Source organism: Pteropus alecto, unplaced genomic scaffold (assembly GCF_000325575.1).
Source record: "Pteropus alecto unplaced genomic scaffold, ASM32557v1 scaffold107, whole genome shotgun sequence".
Classification (NCBI taxonomy): Eukaryota; Metazoa; Chordata; class Mammalia; order Chiroptera; family Pteropodidae; genus Pteropus; species Pteropus alecto.
In genome coordinates this window covers 216,186-222,387 of record NW_006440619.1, presented here as the reverse complement: position 1 = coordinate 222,387, position 6,202 = coordinate 216,186, and the positions used below count along the sequence as shown (strand labels likewise).

General features: G+C 43.6%; 1 protein-coding gene across 5 annotated transcripts in view; it reads right to left on the bottom strand.

The window, feature by feature from the left end:
• Positions 1 to 6,202, bottom strand: part of TMEM164 (transmembrane protein 164) — a 182,634-nt gene that overhangs the window by 53,998 nt on the left and 122,434 nt on the right. The gene's annotated exons all lie outside the window — the stretch shown is intronic.

Here is a 6,202-nt window from a genome sequence, read left to right as displayed (position 1 = left end):
GCTACGTTAATGAGAGGAAGCAGTTATGGGCTCCTGAGGCCCAGGAGCACATTCTTGCCTTGTGTCAAGAGCTGAAACCAAAGATGGCAGAGCTCCCAAAATGGGAGCTGAGATGACTGTGGGCCCTGAACAGACACTGGCTCTGGTTCTTGAAAATAAAAGCCCATACAGAAGGAATATTTCCCATGGATCCAGATGATGCTCAACTATAATTTTATGCTTAGAGAGAGAAATGTAAAATCCCAGAAAAAGTGATGAGGTTCCAAGCATTTCTGTAGACCATGCTTGAATAGCTCAAAAAGGTCATGGGGTTTACCAAAGGGCATCACCAGCAACAAGTGATGGAGCTATGGAGGCCTGAGAGGTCCACACTGAACCCTCACAGTAATGTGGTCTGGGATCACCTTACTATCTTAAATTTTGGTACTGTTTCCTGCTTTTTCTAATATTTTCTTATCATCCATGATTGACTCAATCTTCTCAAAAACACCATAACAGATGAGGAAAATGAGGTATGAAACGGTTAACTGACTTGACTGCAGTTACCCAGAAAACAGGCAGGGAGGAAAAGGACCGAGAAAGGTTTGGCATTCTGGCTGTAATCTGAATCTTCGGGTACCTAAGGGACTTGAGCTCTCCCTGAGATGGACCTGAGAACCCTGGACTGCTCTGCCACAGAAGGGAACAGAGAACCAGTTCAAGGGGCCTCAGCCCCTGGTCCTAGATAGGTGTTCAAGCAGTACCTCTGCTGACCTCTCAGACTCTGTTTACTCCCTTGGACTCACACTGTCCACCTGTTTCTCCCTCCCAGACAGTCCTCCTAGAAAGCAAATTCCCCACCCGCATATCCAGGGAGGCAGATTAGCACCAAAGTTGCAAGCAAAGACTTTGGAACCTGTCAAATATGTGTTCTAGATTTAATTCCGCCACTTAGTAGCCCTGTGACCTCGGGAAAGTCATTAAACTTTGCCACCCAGTAAAATGAAAATAACTGCTGTTACAAGATTGTTTTAAGATTTCTCATTTTTTTTAACATAACAAACATGTATATAGTACTTATTATGTGCCAGAAATTACTATAAGTACTTCATTAACTATTAATTCACCTAATCCTGTAACAATTGTACAGCAAGTCCTCAAATAACATAAAGTTGATGAGATGCTTTAGGAACTTAACTCTTGTTTATATCAATTAGCCTATGGTAAAATTGGTTTCATTATACATGGTTTTGCTTAAAGTCACAGAACCTATTAATGATATTAATGAGGATTTACTGTACTGTTCCAATTATGTCCACTTTAAAGGTGAGAAACTGAGACTCAGAGAGATAAAATAATTTATTTGAGGGCACAACATTCATTTGTGATAATCAGGATTCAAACTCAGGCAGTCTGGCTCTAGAGTTTGTAGATTTAGCCAATGTACTCCGCTATTCCCTGCTACTATCTCCACACCCTGCCAAAAAAAAAGAACAGGAAAAGCCTGACACTGAGGAGATAGGCAGTAGAGAGTTGTTATCATTAACGGAGATAGTAACAGTAGTACATTAGCAGCAGCGAAGTTAGTACTTGTTCTCACTGTCTCTCCACATAGAGGCGAGACCCAGCTCCTCCCTATTCACATGACCCTCACCTTCACAGCCTGCTCTGCCCCAATGTGGCCCCAGACCCCGCATCACACAGTGGCCTAGCTTAGCCTCTAATACAGGACTCCTAGCTCCCGAGGTTCCTGTCACGAGCCCAATGCAGCTGTATAGACATCTCAGACACAGATCTCGTTTGAGGTGGCCAGGAGACTGCCCCATCAGCAGTGTCCTTACTCTGAGGGCCGCTTACTCCCTGTTCCACGAGTTCCTCCCTTGGAAAGCCATAGAGAGTGTTAAAGTGAGTGTGAATACCACTGGCAGCCAGGGCCAAGGAAGAGCAAGAGGATATAGGCAAAGGAAGAAGTGTAGGAAAATAGGGAGAAGAAAGGAAGAAGATGAAAGAGAAGAGGGGCAACACAAGAAATCACACACACAAGTGGCAAGAAGAAGAGAGCTAAATGGGAGCAAGAATCTACCACTGGTAATTTAATAAAACATATTTATTAAGTACTTATGCACCATGTGCTGTGCTAAATACTTTCACCTGTGTTATCTCATTTACTTACTACGGGTTTCCTGTGAAGTAGGAAGTATGTTCATCCCCATTTAACAGATAAGGAAACTGAGGCAAAGAGATGTTAAATAGCATCCAAAGAAGCAGCAGCAGAGCAGGGACATGAGTAAAGGACATTCAACAGTGGAGAAGAAAAACGGCAGTTTTCTTTATTCAGCACTGAACCTGTGCCACGTGCCAGGAACTCTCTCATGGAGCCTTCCCATCCCCTTTCCCCATTTTGCAAACACTACCTATAAAATGTCATACTTCTCCCAGAAGAAGTTCCATTTGGCTAATTCATTTCTACCCTACAGAACTCATCTGAAACTCCATTCTAATGTACATATCCTGGTTCCTTTTCAGCTGGAAGATTCCCAAAGCTTTTAACAAAAAGTCTTACATCACTGTGATTGAAAGTCAAAAGCAGTAATAAAGTTTTAAGCTGCACGGGTTATTATCTTCCTTCTTACACCCAAGTCAACTTTGATTTTAGACTCTAAAGAGCAGAGTGGTAAAGTTCTCCCGGCCTCTGGAGTCAGACTGCTTGAAACATTGAGTGCATGGACTCCGTTCATGGCAAGATCCTCTAGCCCACAGACTTGACAGCTGTATCACCACACTGTGCCATGGACCACCAATCCCACCCTGCCCTACATCCCTGGTTATGTCAGTCGCCCTAAGAAGCCTAAGACTCCCTGGAATCTGCCCAGCACTTGAACTCTAATTCTCACATGGCTCTGTACATCCCCTAATCTGACCCCACCTCCCACTGCTCCCCAATTCTTGAAACCCTTCCAATCTATCTTCTGGAACCCAATGATATCATTAGCAAAATCCCCTATATCCTCACACTCTTCTCTGAGCTGTCCCTTCACCTTCTTGCTATAATGGAAACCTGCTTCCCGGCTGAGGACACTGCTAATCTTACAGTCCCCTCAAGTGGTGGGTCATTTTCCTCCTATATTGCCTTTTACCTCCGGGCCAGTAGGGGTCCTGTCTGTTCCTCACTGCTACTTTTAAATTGCTGTCTCTTCCAGACCATTCTCTCTGCCTCCTTCCTAACTCCTCCCCTGATGTGAATCTCATGTCATTGTACTCTACCATACACTACTCTTATTACAGCCATCTATGAAAACTGTCCATGTATATTCCCTTTCAGTCCTTGAAGACTTTACTTCTGGACTCCCTGTCCTTTCTGACATACCTTTGTCAAAATTCCTGTGTTTCCAATATTTAGCAATACTCTGGTCTCGCAATGCCTTGACCTCTATTTCCCTCAAGATCTTATCTCCATCTTACCTCAGCCTGTTATTCCCATGGTCAAAACTGACATTACAAATACCATACCCCACTCTCCAACCACCACCTCCTATCTATCCAACTCACACCTCCTCATATCCAACTCTAACAATCTTTCAAATTTATTGGATCCTACCACCTTTTAACTGTCACTTACCGACCTCATGTCCTCACTTCTATGCTTACCCATCACTCCCTTCCAAACGCCCTCAATTCCCCAGACGCTCTTTCTCCTTTTTTCCTACTTACCTCGCAAAACCACAATTCTGGTTAAATCCAACTCTTGCCTTCACATTCCTATATTACGTAAGTAAGCATGGTGGGAGAAAAATATAAAGGTATGCTATTAATCCTTTAAATTTACGACTGCAAAATTTGAGTGGGCCCTTAATTCAACCCATGATCCAACTGCACTTCCAAGTCCATTTACTCTCCTCTCTCCTAAACAACTATTTCACAACTTCTCCTAGTTCCTCAAACTCTTCCCCACCCTCCCCACCAGATGGTGATACAGCTTCCTATTTAACTGGGTGAAAAAGGAGCAATTAGAAAGAACATGCACAAACTTCCACCTCCACATGGCCCGCCCTCCTCCCTGAACCACTCCCACAGCTGCCTTTTCTTCTGCTGCTATGTAGGAACCACCCATGCTGCTAGCTAAAGCACTAGATCCTATCTTTTCTTGCCAATTCAACATCACACCTGCAATCGTCCCTTTTTTCCACTGGATAGTTCCCATCAGAAAACAAACAAGTTATAACATCTTTCATCTAAAGAGACAACCATTCTTGATCCCACATTCCCCTCTGGCCACCACCCTCATATTTCTGCTTCCCTTTATAGCAAAACTCTTCAAAACATTTGTTTCTCATTGCCCTCACTGCCTTTTCTCTGAATTAACCTTCCATTCATTCCAATTAAATTTTCACACGCACCATGCCCCCTAAATTGCTTTTATTGAGTTTACCAATGACTTCCACATTCCTAATTCCAATGGGCAACGAGGATGGAGGCTAGCCTCTGCAGCATCTTTGCACGAATCTTAAATAGCTGTCCGTTCTTCATCCTCAGACCAGGGTGTCAGGGTGATTTGTGGCACAATCACCCCCTTGTGTAGTTAGCTATATATGCTGGCCCTGGTCAATTTCAGGCTTCATCTCACTTGACCTATCAGCAGCATTTGATGCAGTTGATCACTGCCTCATCCTTAAAACACTTTCTACACTGGACATGTAAGGTGTTACTGTCTTTTCTTCCCTTCTTTAAAGATTTCCATCCTCAACCTCCTTTGCTAGATCTTCCTCATGTCCATCACCTTTAAATATTGGATGGACCCAAGTCAATTCTGGCTCTCTTTTCTAACTACTCTCACTCACTAGATAATCTTACCCAGGTTCCTGGCTCTAAATACCATCTATATACTGATGACTCCCAAATGAATATCTCTAGTTAGAGTCAACTGCTAAGAATGAATTTCTAGCTCTATCATTTAGTTGCTATGCACCTTTGGGCAAAGCAATCTTGCTGAGCTTCAGCTGGTTCATTTGTAAAATGTGAATGATAATAGTACCTAACTCATCAAGTTGTGGTGAAACTAGGTAAAATATTGCATGTAGAATTCTTGACCCAGTGCTGGCACAAGATATGTACTCAATAAACATTAGCTGTTATTATCATACACTTCTTTAACCATCAATCTAGCCACTAAGTCATGAAGCAGGATTTCAATTGCTGCCAGCAAGACTTATGCCAAATCCCAATGGCTATAAAGCTCTTTTCACCTCATCACTCTGCCTTAGCAAGAACCTCCAGCAAGAGATGGTGGCACCTGAGCCTGCCCTATAGCCCTAAGTCACATATCTGTATATTAATTAGATGACTACCAGGATAATGTTAGCTTCCTAACTCAATCCATTCTGTTGACCCATCCCTGAAGACCTCTTTATTTTCAAAGGAATGGCAAGACTGATCTCTTCTCACCAATGACAATCCTATTCTTATTCTCATCCAATCGATTTAAAAAAAATACTTATTAAGGAAGAAAAAAATGGTGTAGATGATAGAGGGAAGCTTTGCTCATTCCTCTTTCAACCAAATCAAAGTTGGGACAGAAACATGGAGCAAACAGCAGGAAAGTCGCCTGGGATCTAGATAAACAAGCCCTATAAATAAGGAGAGAAATAAGAAATCACCCTGCAACGGGAGGAGGTAGGACAGGGCAAGAATGCAAGGTCGCTGGGTCCCAAGCAGCTGAGAGATACAGAGGCTGCAGTAGTGGTAGCTGCAGACATCTCTTAAAGGGGCCGTGTCAGCGAGCGGACTTTTTCAGTGACAGACCTGCTCCCTCTGAGTACCAGTGCCAGGTTGGCTGCTCGGAGAGCACCAGGGACTTACAGGGGGACAATTAGTTGTCGGAGTGAGAGCAGGTGGCGGGGATCTCTCCCCGACAGAAGTGCTGGGAGTATCCATTGTTCCTCTGTTGAGCCCTCCCCGCTCCCAGTGTGCAGACTCAGTGTTGCCATACCTGAGATGTCATCAAACTAGATGACAGGGGTCGCTCTGCTCAGAAGATTTCCTGAAACTCTGTCTCCTCCAACTCACGGCCATACCCAAGCCACATCCAAGTGTGTCCTCTGCAAGTTGGTGCTCTTTGCTGAGCAGTGCCTAGACTCACACTGGTGGCAGCTGACCTCGGTTGCTGAATCTTTTTTTTTTTTTTTTTTTTTAATTTTGTTTTTAACAGTGATTCATATTAAATACT